The sequence below is a fragment of the Schistocerca nitens genome, chromosome 2 (assembly GCF_023898315.1).
Source record: "Schistocerca nitens isolate TAMUIC-IGC-003100 chromosome 2, iqSchNite1.1, whole genome shotgun sequence".
Taxonomy (NCBI): Eukaryota; Metazoa; Arthropoda; class Insecta; order Orthoptera; family Acrididae; genus Schistocerca; species Schistocerca nitens.
The window spans coordinates 118,825,725-118,841,944 of record NC_064615.1 but is presented as its reverse complement, the minus strand read 5'-3'; the positions used below and the strand labels follow the sequence as shown (position 1 = coordinate 118,841,944).

General features: G+C 42.7%; 1 protein-coding gene and 1 long non-coding RNA gene across 5 annotated transcripts in view; one reads left to right on the top strand and one right to left on the bottom strand.

The window, feature by feature from the left end:
• Window positions 1-1,380: 1,380 nt before the first annotated feature.
• LOC126235798 (uncharacterized) lies at window positions 1,381-10,179 on the bottom strand. The gene is made up of 3 exons (XR_007544814.1): window positions 10,104-10,179; window positions 1,776-1,831; window positions 1,381-1,615 (listed from the first exon to the last, which is right to left on the bottom strand). It is a non-coding gene; the product is annotated as an uncharacterized LOC126235798 (long non-coding RNA).
• Window positions 10,180-10,280: 101 nt separating this feature from the next.
• Window positions 10,281-16,220, top strand: part of LOC126235797 (leucine-rich repeat protein SHOC-2-like) — a 122,564-nt gene continuing 116,624 nt past the window's right edge. For all 4 annotated transcript variants that reach the window (XR_007544813.1, XM_049944616.1, XM_049944613.1 and 1 more), the window contains exon 1: window positions 10,281-10,417. The gene's annotated coding sequence lies outside the window, so the exon portion shown is untranslated. The remainder of the gene's footprint in view (window positions 10,418-16,220) is intronic.

Here is a 16,220-nt window from a genome sequence, read left to right as displayed (position 1 = left end):
GATTTCTTGTGTCAATTTTGTGCTGCAAGTTCGTTTCCTTGCCTGAACGTGGTCTCACAAAAACATAAGTTTCTTAAGATACCACACCATGGGTTCATACACATCAGCAGATTCCATACAACTCCTTGGTGAAGCTTTTATTGTATTAAGTTATGGCATAAACGCCGTGCGCAAACTTTCATCTTTGCTGCAATATCAGCATTAGACGAAAACCTAGCCTCCTTCAGTGAATCAGCTTTTTTGTGGACTGAGTATTTTGTAGCGTGTTTCTTATGGTATACGGGTGATTTTGTGTCATAAAGACATATTTCGTGTCTGTATGCCTCAATACGAATTTCTGTAGCTTCCTTAGACCACTCCATTATCACATGATGCACTAATGACAGCAAAAACAATCAAACGTATGGACTCAAAGACAGCCATATCACAGAACAACAAGAAAAGTGCAACTCCCCTGTTAAAAGAGGGAAATACAGACCGATAGTAGCACCTCTAGTGGTATGGAGATGAACTAAAAGAGTATAAACATTGTGGGTTGCATGCCTCCGAACTTATGTACATTGTAGTTTTTTTTTTTTTTTAACTTTCTTACTTCAGTTTTCTGGGTGTGCTATGTAATTATTTAGGCTAGCATCACAATAAAATAATTTAAACACAGCTATAACACATTGCAATACAACAGGGACAAACTTATTATTTAGGAATATTTGTAGTCTAATTAAGCAGCTACGATTTTATTTAGCTTCAGCTATTTACACTACAAGCTTGTTCCAACTTAGTGTCAGTTTCAAGTGTTGCATCTAGTTTTGTGCGTCATAAGAACTAGACGCAACACCTGAAACTGACAGTAAGTCGAAACCAGGTTGCAGCCTAAATAAATGTTACAAGCTAAATAAAAATTGTTGGAACTGAATTAGACTACAAATATTCCTCGATAATGTCATACTTTGACGTCTTACAAGCTGTGCGATCAATGGAGAAAAAAAATCTTTTATTAAGAGAATAATCAGCAGTTAAAGAGATTCAATTAAGAAATCTTTATCACACTGTTAATTAATTAATAATTCTAAAATTTGTTACAACTATGTTTCAGGACTGTAATTTTTGAGTAATTGGAAAGGAAACTTGCACTACTGGCTAGTAATTTCTTAAAAAAAAATGTTTCTACATCTTACGATTATAAATGCTTCAACACAAAAAAGAAGACATCGATATTAAGTACGAAAATAGGAAAGGTGGATAATGGAAACAAAACTTACTTTTTATTTCTCAAGCACTGTTAACATCAGTTTCATATGATTCACTACTGATATTAGCAATTTCACAAGGAACACCTGCCACATGTTTTGGAAACACACCCCTGTTTAGCCTATGCACAGTTTTGTTCATAAAATCTTCTTCGAAAAAATTATCTTCACAAAAATATAAGTAGCACAGTTGACATTAGGCGATAGTTTATAAACACTTTTCCACTTCAGAAGGAATTCATGATATTGTTTTAGAAACCTGCAGAAATGCTTGTTGCTAACTTCTCCGCTGAACCCATGTAATATCCAGATGAACAGCCGGGGAATTTACAGTAGTATTTCAACATCAATTTGCTGTGTTGAATATTCTGAAAAGAAACACAAAATTCTTCACTAAATTAAACTACTAATTATATATCAATGTTATTTAAATAAACAAATGGAAATCACACAGCTTAATTCACGATAGAAGACAATACATTTCATTAATAGGCTACGAGACTATTTATTGAAAATGAAATGTCTCACCTTAGGATTAATTGCGGACATTTTTTTCAGCACGAGCTCTTCAATGCCATGGTGTACTTTATGAAATTTAAAATAAAAAAATCTGTTTATAATGAAGGTCAGTAGTATGTAAATATGAAATAAATACAAAGACGACTGTAACCATAGACTTCAGTATAGAGCAAGACAATAGAATACCAACAACAGCCATTGGACAGCTCTCGTTGGTCATTTCAAGCTTCGTTTGACCCCTAGCGCCTCTAGTGGTCTGGACGGAACTACATAGCTTGTTGCCTCTTCTCCCATACATCTTTCAACCCCATGAGCCATATGGCGTGGAATATAGTTTCGTTTGGTTGCATGCCATTTACTAGCAATGCGGTGACACGCCACACAAGGTGACCGTTCACACGAAGCAATTTACTCGCTATGGCAGTCATTGCGCAAGAAATGTCACCGCCTGTACAGGGTTTAAAGGTGCGTCCACACGATGCATTTTTTCTGTTCAACTTTGCACCTACACATAAATTTCCAATAGCGCAAGTACGCAGGCTCGCTTGTGTACGCGTAACTTAATGGAGGCTGAGCATTAAGCGCATTGCTTCCTGCCTTCAGTGGGAATCTTTGCTCTTTTTGGCAGATTTATGTGTGATAATGTCTGTTGACTTCAAAGCGACCAGGCTTCAATTTATAGATGATTACGGACAGCAGTATGGAATGCCGCTTCCGTAGATTATTTGAATAAAAATTAGAGATGTGATGCCCTGAATATCAAGTATTAGGTAAAAAGTGTCCCATCACATTACTGTGAAGAATAGTACACCGTAAGTGTCTAAGTAGGAAAATAGAGAACAATAAGCCTGAAGTTTACGAATATGGGCATGAAAACTGAACCAATATTCATGCTACGGCATCTTAACAGTACAGCAACTATGGAGACATACATCTGAAGGAAAGATATGACAGGTCCGCAGCTCGTGGTCGTGCGGTAGCGTTCTCGCTTCGCACGCCCGGGTTCCCGGGTTCGATTCCCGGCGGGGTCAGGGATTATCTCTGCCTCGTGATGACTAGGTGTTGTGTGCTGTCCTTAGGTTAGTTAGGTTTAAGTAGTTCTAAGTTCTAGGGGACTGATGACCATAGATGTTAAGTGCCATAGTGCTCAGAGCCATTTGAACCATTTTTGAAAGATATGATAGACCCCGTGTAGGTCCTCAATAAAGTACTATAAATGAAAATGAAGGACACTGATGATGCCAAAAATACAAATTGGATAACACAACCTACGTTGTAGTGGATTTTGGCGTCAACGAAACTCCAAAATTTGTTGGGTCCAAGGGAGTTAATCTAAATGAGGAGCGGCGTTTCATAACGCTATAAGTCCACTCATGGTCAAAAATTAGTTTGAAGCGAATTTCTTCTCTACAAGGTGTGCTTTCTTTCAAAACGATATTGTTAACCGTTTAAGTCATGTGCAAAATTTCGGTTCAAAGTGCAATAAGTCCATCAGTGAAATTGGTTCAAATCGCGATAAGTCCATTTGCTGTCGATTGCTAACGAAAGTTTGTTCAGTAAGACAGACAAAAGCTGTGGAGCCAAGACATAATGCGTTTTAAGCCTTCACTACAATGTATCTGTTGTACACCAGTACCACTTCTTGTTGTAGCAAGCGCATTGTCACCTGCAACAGATTGGTTGGCCAGTATCTTGTTTATGTTGGAGCTTGCTGTTCGTGAAAAATATGGCTGACATGGAAGGAGTTGTACGTGTATGGGACCACTCCTCTGGGTCTAGGAAGCGGCAGAACGGCATTGGAAAAGGAAGATTGAGTAGACAGAGAGGTAAGATGTTTTAAAAGACAGGTTTTTGTGATATTGTCTACTAAACTGATTTTACTACACATACCAACTACCTGTTTCGTTTTAATTTCTGGATAGGAATCCACTTAAACTTGTACTATTTAACTCTTTCAGATACTGTGATAAGGACTCTGAAATGCTGGAGTTTGAGCCTCGTTGTGGACACAAAGAGGGAAGATTCAGATGCTATACCATCCCTGTATACCATCTTATCAGAAATAGGATGGAAGTCTACAGACACTTAAACTGCAGCAGCGCAGAATTCTGTCTTCATTCACGGTTGTCTACCGTCCAGAACGATGACGTCCTCGGAAAGAGGATGGAAAACTGAAGACTCAGACTACAAAATTTCATGTGAGAGTAGGCAGCGTGTAAGTTCCTGTGTCATCCAAGTTTTTTAGAGCTCTGTTCGGTATGGGAACAACTCGACTTAATAGCATTGCTTCCACAGTAGTTGCTGGTAATATAATTTGTGAAAAAAGAGGAAGGGACTGCAGAACAAAACAAAACTTTGCAAACAAAGATAGTGTGATACAAATGTGTGAAATCTTATGGGACTTAACTGCTACAGTCATCCGTCCCAAAGATAGTGTGATACAACTCATCGCAAATTTGAAGGCTAGAGAAAGTAACTATAGCAGACAAACAAGTAAAAGTCTGTATCTACACTCCTGGAAATGGAAAAAAGAACACATTGACACCGGTGTGTCAGACCCACCATACTTGCTCCGGACACTGCGAGAGGGCTGTACAAGCAATGATCACACGCACGGCACAGCGGACACACCAGGAACCGCGGTGTTGGCCGTCGAATGGCGCTAGCTGCGCAGCATTTGTGCACCGCCGCCGTCAGTGTCAGCCAGTTTGCCGTGGCATACGGAGCTCCATCGCAGTCTTTAACACTGGTAGCATGCCGCGACAGCGTGGACGTGAACCGTATGTGCAGTTGACGGACTTTGAGCGAGGGCGTATAGTGGGCATGCGGGAGGCCGGGTGGACGTACCGCCGAATTGCTCAACACGTGGGGCGTGAGGTCTCCACAGTACATCGATGTTGTCGCCAGTGGTCGGCGGAAGGTGCACGTGCCCGTCGACCTGGGACCGGACCGCAGCGACGCACGGATGCACGCCAAGACCGTAGGATCCTACGCAGTGCCGTAGGGGACCGCACCGCCACTTCCCAGCAAATTAGGGACACTGTTGCTCCTGGGGTATCGGCGAGGACCATTCGCAACCGTCTCCATGAAGCTGGGCTATGGTCCCGCACACCGTTAGGCCGTCTTCCGCTCACGCCCCAACATCGTGCAGCCCGCCTCCAGTGGCGTCGCGACAGGCGTGAATGGAGGGACGAATGGAGACGTGTCGTCTTCAGCGATGAGAGTCGCTTCTGCCTTGGTGCCAATGATGGTCGTATGCGTGTTTGGCGCCGTGCAGGTGAGCGCCACAATCAGGACTGCATACGACCGAGGCACACAGGGCCAACACCCGGCATCATGGTGTGGGGAGCGATCTCCTACACTGGCCGTACACCACTGGTGATCGTCGAGGGGACACTGAATAGTGCACGGTACATCCAAACCGTCATCGAACCCATCGTTCTACCATTCCTAGACCGGCAAGGGAACTTGCTGTTCCAACAGGACAATGCACGTCCGCATGTATCCCGTGCCACCCAACGTGCTCTAGAAGGTGTAAGTCAACTACCCTGGCCAGCAAGATCTCCGGATCTGTCCCCCATTGAGCATGTTTGGGACTGGATGAAGCGTCGTCTCATGCGGTCTGCACGTCCAGCACGAACGCTGGTCCAACTGAGGCGCCAGGTGGAAATGGCATGGCAAGCCGTTCCACAGGACTACATCCAGCATCTCTACGATCGTCTCCATGGGAGAATAGCAGCCTGCATTGCTGCGAAAGGTGGATATGCACTGTACTAGTGCCGACATTGTGCATGCTCTGTTGCCTGTGTCTATGTGCCTGTGGTTCTGTCAGTGTGATCATGTGATGTATCTGACCCCAGGAATGTGTCAATAAAGTTTCCCCTTCCTGGGACAATGAATTCACGGTGTTCTTATTTCAATTTCCAGGAGTGTATCTTCTGACTTAAATATCACAAAACTTTTTAAAATCTATAATAAAATGTCCCTGATTCATTAAAAGCAAAAAAAGTGGTTCTTCAGCAACATATGCGCAAAAAATTTAATTTGGGGTTTGGTGATCCTGCAATAGATGTTTGTAGTTACTGCTGTAGAATGAAACATGGGGTAAAACTAACTAAAAAGTTCGTCAAATGACAAAGGGCGTGAGCAGAGCTTGCTACTCATAAAATGAGAGCTAAACGGTTTTACAAAATTGTGAAGGAGGAACTGCCAAGAAACTTGACTTTATGCCTTGATCTGCAGCAAGTCCAACCCCTGCCAAAACTCGCTACTGGTGAGGCTTATTACACATGGCAACTGTCATATTATGCTCTCTGTATTACGGATGCTGACAATAAGTCTCCAGACTTTCACTGCTGCACTGAAGACCAGGCTGGCAGAGGTTCAAACTTAGTGACTTTAGCCTTAATTGACGCTCTGAATAAACATAGATATGAAGAAAATACTTCAACAATAAGACTATTTTGTGACGGCTGCGTTGGACAAAGCAGGAACGCCCATGTGATTCATTCTCGCTACTAGTGACTGTTTCGTAGGTTGAAACTTAAATAGTAGCAACACTGCTGTGGAGACACTATGCAATTGAATCTACTATTGTCGCTGATAGCACACTTGTTGACATACCTACCTTATCTCCGAGCAAATCGACTCGCCCGTCCCACGTCACCGGCGTGCGCACAATCGAGGGAAACACAGTATCAGTATGTTTCCGAAACAGGAACAACGGAGTTGATCAAGATTGAATGTGCCTGAGGTCGTACAGCATGACAGTGTAAAGGCGTGCGGGGAATCGGCATTGCCATACAGAACAGTGGCACTTTGGGTAAAAGCCTTCAACGAAGCTCGGCAAACTGCGGCAGACATGCATTGAGCAGGTCGCCCTAGCGTCTCTGAAGAAGTGTATACTGTTCCGCGTTAGTGGACAGTGATCGATGCCATAGGATTCGTGAGCTCGCCCACGAAACCGGATTAGCGCATACGACTGTGCTTCGCATCCTGAAGGAACGCCTGAGCATGCGAAAAATTGCATCACGATGGGTTCCACATGACATGCCGGAAATGCAGAAATGGATGCATTACGACGCTGCTCAGACGCACTTGGAGTGCTATGAGAGCGAAGGAGAGGCTTTCCTACGCTGTATCGTAACACTAGATGAGACATGGGCCACATCGTACGAGCCAAAACTGAAACGCCAGTCCAACGAATGGCGTCATTATGGGTCGCCGCGAAAGTCGAAAGTGTGTCAGAGCCCCAGTATGGTGAAAGTTATGGTGATTTTTGTGAACGACTGTGATGGTGTTATCCTAACGCATTACGTTCCTCCATGACAGACCGTCAATGTACACTATTACTGTTCGTTTTTGGAGCATCACATGCGACCAGATTTGCGAAAGAAGCGGCGACACTTTCTGCGCAACCCACCCATCATTTTGCACGGCAATTCGCGGGCGCATACAGCGCAAGCTGTGGCTGCTCTGTTCTGTCGACTGGACTGGGAAGTACTGTACCATCCACCATACACCCCGGACTTAAGTCCTTGTGACTTTGATTTGATTACGAAGATGAAGGAACCACTTCGTGGCTTTCGCTTCAGTACTTTTCCAGAGATTCGACAGGCAGTAGACTGCTCCATTCGCACCATCAACAGAACATGCTCTGCTAACGGTATACTAGCCTTCACATCGCTGGCAACGGGTTCTACACAACGCTGGTGACTACCTTGAAGGACAGTAACAAATGCAAACATGTAACTCTTTTGTATCGGTTGTGAATAAGTAGTTGCCACTATTTAAGTTACAACCCTCGTAAAAAGATCTCCAGACTCAGTAAAAGAGATAGCATTACGTTTCCAGTGTGTGGTCACTCCTACTCAGCTGCAGATCGACTTTTTGGTACTGTGGAAAAAAGCCTTTGGGAGCAATTTGAAAAACTAACTCCAGAAAAAATCTCACAGGATTTATCAGAGAATTGGGAATGTTCAACGACTAGGAATAGACTGGGATGTTCTGAACTTCAAGGATCTCTGCCAAAATTTTAGGAAGCCAGTGGGCACAAGAGACATGAAACGGGCTATAATCAAAAAGAAACTGAAGGGGAAAAGAATCCATGTTGTTTTTAGGATGGAGCCCTCATGTGATTTAGATAATCTTTCGAAAAGTTATATGACCTTGCTAAAAAAAGGTCTAGCAACAGATCAGATCCGTCACCCAAATGTTAAGTCTGGAACATCGAATAACATCAGAAATAAATAAGGATTTATTCGACCTTCTGAAACAACGATTTTATGTTGACATACTTCACAAAGATTATGTGGTAGCCAATGTGGAAGACGAAGCTGAAGATGTAAGAGTGTGATTGCTTGGAGGAGGAAACAGGATATCAAATGCTTTGAAGAAAGTTCGAATGAATAATACCCAGTAAATTTTGAACATCATTCTTTAATTAAAACAAGGGAAAAGTGAAATGACGTTTTTGATAGTGATGTCCAATATATGATTTTCTTTTCAATATCCTGTAAAAATGAACTTTACAATTATTTTAAAATAATTAATTAACTTAAGTGTGAAAAGAATTATTAATAATTTCAATTTAATTGCTTACAAAAGTTTTAGATAATTCTGAGAAAAACAATGTATATCATAATTTGCAAGCTCGATAAGAAATACGGTTGTACTCTTTAACAATGCTTGAAAATGGCATGCTTAATTTTAATTTTCAGTGAGTGATTAAGGAATATAGCATTTGTAAATCTGCTCCAAAAACAATAAGTAAACAATTATAGTAAGCAACCATTCAATCAAATGACTAATTTTAATTGTTTTCTTACAACAACAACTGGACACTTGTTCCTGTTTCATTTGTGTTGCGCCTTATTGGTGTAAACTGTAAGCAAAACCCAAAGATTGGATTCTTGTTTTTTTATTATGTAAATTTGTTTCAAAACACATTATGTTCATTCGGCTGGTGCAAAACGAGAAAAGTTCATAGATTTCAAAAATTCGGTTGGAAACACTGCCTATAAGTAAAGAGCGAGATTTGTCTCACTCATTCCATTCTTCTAACTTCTTGAAGCTTAATAAATTCTCATACACAAATTCTAATTTACTCCACAACTTTGCCTAGTTGTTTTTTGCGCCTCCTGTAAAATTTTTATTTGTGGTCTAATCGCGTTTTTAAAAGTTACTCCTCAAATATAATATTTCTCAGTTACACTTGTGTAAAAAACTTTCATAAAATAAAATGCAAATGACACATCGAAAGATAGTTAAACTTCGCCTAACGACTAAGAACCTCCCATAAGTATTTCACGGTTTCAGGAATAATCACTGAATTGTTTTTTTTTCTGAAATGTGAAATAAATAAAGTTCAAATGTGTGTGAAATCTTATGAGACTTAACTGCTAAGGTCATCAGTCCCTAAGCTTACACACTACTTAACCTAAATTATCCTAAGGACAAACACACACACCATGCCCGAGGGAGGACTCGAACCTCCGCCGGGAGCAGCCGCACAGTCCATGACTGCAGCGCCCCAGTCCGCTCGGATAATCCCGCGCGGCTGAAATAAATAGTTCAAACTACTATATACAAGTCGCCAGTTACTAGCTAACGAAATGTTGTTTACAGCCTTATCGCAGCATTTTCCGAAGTAGAAAAATAAAATCTCGCTGTGACCAGCTGAAATTTGCAACCAAATATTGTTGTCACTTCGAATTTGTTGTACCTCCGCATTTAGATACTTCACCTACAGTCGCTTTTACGTTTTCTTTTTCTGTCGACTTTTCAACACAATAACAGCAGCACGATCTCCCAAACAAAGAAGAGGATTCACAACAGGCTGCTTGCGCAATCAGGCAATGTGTGGACACAGGAACACCCATGCGCACATGCGTTTTTCCACAAATTTTTGTGCATGCCCTTTATTTCCCATGCGTCTGCAATTATGTCCGAGGAAAGAGGTATCTTGTGGAATAGCTTAATACTTTGCTCCCTATTTATGGCACATCCGGTATGATACAGCACATAACTAAAAACTTTGCACTCTACATCTACATTCCAGGGGGGGGGGGGGGGGCACAAATGAGCTTGTTGCCAGAGACTCATCAAGAAACAAAACAGCAACAGAACTGCTTCAACTACACTACAACCACAAGTGTTATTCAACTTCGTTTCATGTTGTGCAAATGAATGAGGTAGAACGTCGAAGTCGGGGTTAGTTCTTAATGACGATACAGTCTGCAACTCGGTTCCCAGAATGGTAATGTGTAAAAAATATTGCCGTCAAAATGTGAAATGTTGTGGAATGATAGTTAGGATACGCTGTCTTCTGTTTCTTACCAGTGGTTGCCTAGATCGGAAATGTAATGGCGCCGACACTATATTTATCCTAGGGCGGTGCAGTCGGGAGGTTTTGGCAACCACTGGACTCACGACGGAGAGGTGTAAACGGCGAAGGAGAGGGGCAGGCGGCGTGCTCCCCCCCCCCCCCCCCCCCCCCAGCCGACTACCTTGTGGGAAATATGCCAAGGCGACGACAGATTCAGATGTTATGAGCTGTGGTTCACGATGATTAATCAAAGAAAGAGTTGATAGCGACAGTGGTTACGGATACAATTTGAAAGAGGTGCCGATTTCGTCTTGCGGAAGAAAAGGTAAGTTTAGTCTAACCGCTCGGAAGATTTGTTTGTTCATTTCTTCTAAGAATCAGTTTTACGTCGTTTAGTGGTCCACTGCACTAAGAGACACTTAATGAGTATTCCACTTGCTTTCCAGCAATTTTAGCTATGCCATTAAGGGTAATTGTTTCATGTTTGTCGTAGCAGTAATCGAGATTTTAGACTGGATTTGCAATCTTCTTAGGGAACCTTTGTTGTATTGTCCTTGATATCTCTCCGGAGAGGGTACGGTTTCAGTGAAAGTGTTCACGGCGAGGATATTTTTGAAAATCGTATTTTTCCCTGCCATTGCGGTCGTCTTGCCACCGAGAAGCCCTCCCACATTTTATATTCCTTAGAGCCAGAGATGGTTTATCCATATAGCACATTCTGTACACGGCCCTTTGCCCCGTTTAGCGGGACAAAAATTAACCGTTAGTAGTTTTGAAACGAAAATAATAATACTGTTTAGGAGTATGTGCTAATGCTTGTCCAGTTTTTTTTAAGTCACAGAAAATAATATACCATTGACATAAAATTGATTGTATTTTCGAACGTTTAATGAATTTAACCATCGCACTTATATTAAACGACATTTCTGCTATTTTCTGCAAGAGTATTATTTTTATGTTCTGTTCCACTCTGGCCTGCTATGTATCATTACGAACTTCGGCCACTACATTGTCGAGTTACACCGTTTTCTTCCCGTTGTTCACACAGTTCGCCTAAAAATCGTTCGCGCCAAATGACGTAGGCCGACAGGCGAAGCAACCAGACGATCACAAGAGCCACAAAGTTGAGGTTATTGACAATGTAGCTCACTTAGTGTTGTGTTTGCGATCCCGTCCTTTCGCTAATTTTAAGTTAAATCATTGTGTGGCACAAGTACATTTGTCGGCATGTTTCAACACATTCTTGTAAAGTTATCGTGTTTTAATTCTTAACACATTCATAAATGCCGTATGTCGCATTGTTAGGTTCCCAGCTTCCACAGCTAAACACAATCGGGCTTTCCCAACCATTTTGTGGCAATGTTTTGTCGTGTGACATAGGCTGTGGAATGCAGCGGCAGACAAGCATCGGTTCTGCTTATCGGTAATCGGTAATTGGACTAGTGGTAAAAACTGAAAATTCTAGTAACCGTATTCTTCTTTCTTATTTAAGACAAGAGTAAGAAAACTCACTTTTATGACGGAGAGAAATTATTCGTCAAACGAAAGCTGAATAACCTCTTCGGACTTTTTGCGACAATGATTCTCTTCTGCACTTACGATAACATGTACGTCGTAAATGCTGGATATTTAAAGCACGATTATCATGTGATACAAACAATTTACTACTAGGCAAGGGATCCGAAAAGCAAGGCCGTTGCTAGTTGTTTTGTTACCCTAGGCGAGACGGATAAATGACGCCCCCTCCTTTTTACTACCATCAGTCTCCCCATTTCCACCTCCCCTCCTCCACCACCAACATCCAACAATGCAAATCTCCTATTACACTTTTAATAATTAACCTGAGGTGACCAGACGTCGTCATTTTCTGGGGACACTCCCTAGTTTTCATGTTTTTCCTTAATTTCTTTAAAACAAATTGAGGACAACAAACTTCCTCAATTTCTTATTTTTTGTCCTCAGTTTTTGAAATTTCCCAAAGTAATCGAAACAGGAAGAATGTGCTGAACGTTTTAAACTAGAACTTAACTGAAAAACCGGTGCAGCCAAATTTGGCATCAATTACTTATTTTATTTAATGTGTAAATTATACTGAAACAAGCGCTTGCAACCACAAGGCACACAATTTCTACAGTTATGTTCCGTCGATAATCAAGTCGTGACATTCGCTTGTTGGTTATTATTTACGTGTACGTCAAATTTTAAGAAAACGATAGCTAATTTGTTTCATAAGAGACAATGTAGTTCTTTTCTTGTGCTATGTGCCTTGAGTGTCAGACACTCAGAGACAGACTACCAGATAGACACAAGCTCATTTTTATGTATGTACAGCTCATACCTTTTAATCCTTTTCGATACCAATAATCGGAAAAAAGCCATAGTTGCAGATTTCACTTTTATTTACTTCATGAGTAGTTTCGGGTCAAGACTCATTTTCAAATAATTCCGATGGGCAAAATGGTATTTCCCAAAATGTAAGAACCATATCAAAATAACAAACCTACACACATCAAAAAAAGGTTTACATCACCTCGGTTCTGAGAGTTCCGGAAACTGTACAGAAAATTGGAATAAAGAACAACATAAACATAATTTCCGCCCTTTTTATTGCTCATGAAAACCACACATTGCATGTTGTACCACCATACAGCGAGACCTTCAGAGATGGTGGTCTAGATTTCTCTACACACCGGTACCTTTCATACCCAGTAGCACGCCCTCTTGCATTGATGTATGCCTGTATTCGTCGATCCACAAGTTCATCAAGGCACTGTTGGTCCAGATTGTCCCATTCCTCAACGGCGATTCGGTGTAGATCCCTCAGACTGGTTGGTGGGTCACATCGTCCATAAACAGCCCTTATCAATCTATCCCAGGCATGATCGATAGGGTTCATGTCTGTAGAACATGCTGGCCACTCTAGTCGAGCGATGCCGTTACCCTGAAGGAAGTCATTCACAAGATGTGCACGATGAGAGCGGGAATTGTCGTCCATGAAGACGAATGTCTCGCCAGTATGCTGCCGATATTGTTGGACGATCAGTTGGAGGATGGTATTCATGTATGTTACAACCGTTACGGCGCCTTCCATAACGACTAGCGGCGTACGTCGGCCCCACATAATGCCACCCCAAAACAGCAGAGAACCTCCACCTTGCTGCACTCACTGGACAGTGTGTCTAAGGCTTTCAGCCTGACTAGGTTGCCTCCAAACAGGTCTCCGACGATTCTGGTTGAAAGCATATGCGACACTCGTCAGTGAAAAGAACATGATGCCAATCCTGAGCGGTCCATTCAGCATCTTGTTGGGCTCATCTGTACCACGCTGCATGGTGTCGTGGTTGCAAAGATGCACCTCGCCATGGACGTTGGGAATGAAGTTGCGCATCAGTGTGAGTCGTAACACGACGTCCTGTGGGTGCATTAAAAGCATTATTCAACATTGTGGCGTTGCTGTCAGGGTTCCTCCGAGCCATAATCCGTAGGTAGCGGTCATCCAATGCAGTAGTAGCCCTTGGGAAGCCTGAGCGAGGCACATTATTGACAGTTCCTGTCTCCCTGTATCTCCACCATGTCCGAACAACATCGCTTTGGTTCACTCAGAGACGCCTGGACACTTCCCTTGTTGAGAGCCCTTCCTGGCACAAAACAACAATGCGGACGCTATCGAACTGCGAAATTGACCGCCTAGGCATGGCTGAACTACAGACAACATGAGCCGTGTACCTCCTTCCTGGTGGAACGACTGGAACTGATCGGATGTCGGAACTCCTCCGTCTAACAGGCGCTGCTCATACATGGTTGTTTACATCTTTGGGCGCGTTTAGTGACATCTCTGAACAGTCAAAGGGACTGTACCTGTCTATCTTCAGGAGTTCTGGGAACCGGTGTGATGCAAAACTTTCTTTGATGTGTGTGTATGTATAACAAAGTGCAAATGAACAGCTACAGAGCATACAGTTATCCAGAATGAGATTTTCACTCTGCAGCGGAGTGTGCGCTGATATGAATCTCCATGGCAGATTAAAACTGTGTGCCGGACCGAGACTCGAACTCGGGACCTTTGCCTTTCGCGGGCAAGTGCTCTACCAACTGAGCTACCAAGCACAACTCACGTCCCGTCCTCACAGCTTTACTTCTGCCAGTACCTCGTCTCCTACCTTCCAAACTTTACAGAAGCTCTCCTGCGAACCCTGCAGAACTAGCACTCCTGAAAGAAAGGATATTGCGGAGACATGGCTTAGCCACAGCCTGGGGGATGTTTCCAGAATGAGATTTTCACTCTGCAGCGGAGTGTGCGCTGATATGAAAGCTGTGAGGACGGGGCGTGAGTCGTGCTTGGTAGCTCAGTTGGTAGAGCACTTGCCTACAAAAGGCAAGGTCCCGAGTTCGAGTCTCGGTCCGGCATACAGTTTTAATCTTCCAGGAAGTTTCATATCAGCGCACACTCCGCTACAGAGTGAAAATCTCATTCTGGAAACATCCCCTTGGCTGTGGCTAAGCCATGTCTCCGCAATATCCTTTCTTTCAGGAGTGCTAGTTCCGCAGGGCTCGCAGGAGAGCTTCTGTAAAGTTTGGAAGGTAGGAGACGAGGCACTGGCAGAAGTAAAGCAGTGAGGACGGGGCGTGAGTCGTGCTTGGTAGCTCAGTTGGTAGAGCACTTGGCCGCGAAAGGCACAGGTCCCGAGTTCGAGTCTCGGTCTGGCACACAGTTCTAATCCGCCAGGAAGTTTCAACTCTTAGGTATGTTGAAAGAGAAGCACATAGCCTATCTTGGGAATACGTTATGGATTATGTACAGGAAATAACAGTAGAAGTAAAAACATCAACAGAACCACTCAACACAACTGCCCTTTGACAACTGAACTGCAGAGACAAGGACAAAAACGCGGACTGAAAGACGTATGATATCAAGTCACAACGTGACCCAAGCCGGCACATGTGCTCCGCTGCAGCGCTCGACAGACATGAATCAAGGCCGAGCAGCGAAAAAGCATGTCAAATTCAAAAGAAACGCAAAATCCCCAAGACTAGCAAAGTTTTGCAGAAGTTCGAAATATAGCGCGTATGTCAATGCGAGATGCTTTTAATAATTTCTACAACGAAATTCTGTCTCTAAATCTAGTAGAAAACCCAAAGGGATTCTGATCATACATAAAGCACACCAGTGGCAAGACGGAGTCAGTACTTTCATGCACGATGACAACGGTGAAGTCACTGACGACAGTGCCGCTAGAGCAGAGTTATTAAACACGGTTTTCCGAAACTCCTTCACCAAAGAAAACGAAGTAAAAATTCCTGAATTCCAATAAGAACAACGGCCAAGATGAGAAACATAGAAGAAGATATCCTCGGTGTAACAAAGCAGCTTAAATCACTTAATAAAGCCAAGCCCTCCGGCCCAGATTGTATACCAGTCAGGTTCCTCTCAGAGTATGCTGATACAATAGCTCCATATTTAGCAGTTATATACAACCGCTCGCTCACAGAAAGATCCGTACCCAAAGACTGGAAAATTGGTCAAGTCTCACCAATACGCAAAAAGGGGATTAGGAATTACAGGCCCATATTACTAACGTCGATTTGCAGTAGGGTTTTGGAACATCATACTGTATTCGAACATTATGAAGAATCTCGAAGAAAACGATTTATTGACACACAGCACGGATTCAGAAAATATCGTTCTTGCGGAACACAACTAGCTCTTTATACTCATGAAGTAATGGGTGCTATCGACAGGGGATGTCAAATTGATTCCATATTTTTAGATTTCCGGAAGGCTTTTGACATCGTTCCTCACAAACGTCTTCTAACCAAACTGCGTGCCTACGGAATACTGCCTCAGTTGTGCGACTGGATTAGTGATTTCCCATCATAAAGGTCACAGTTCGTAGTAACAGACGGAAAGTCATCGAGTAAAACAGAAGTAATATCCGGCGTTCCCCAAGGAAGTGTTATAAGCCCTCTATATTAACGACATAGGAGACAATCTGACTAGCCGTTTTAGATTATTTGCAGATGATGCTGTCATTTACCGTCTTGTAAAGTCATTACATGACCAAAACGAATTGCAAAATGATTTAGATAAGATATCTGTATGGTGCGGGAAGTGGCAACTGACCTGAATA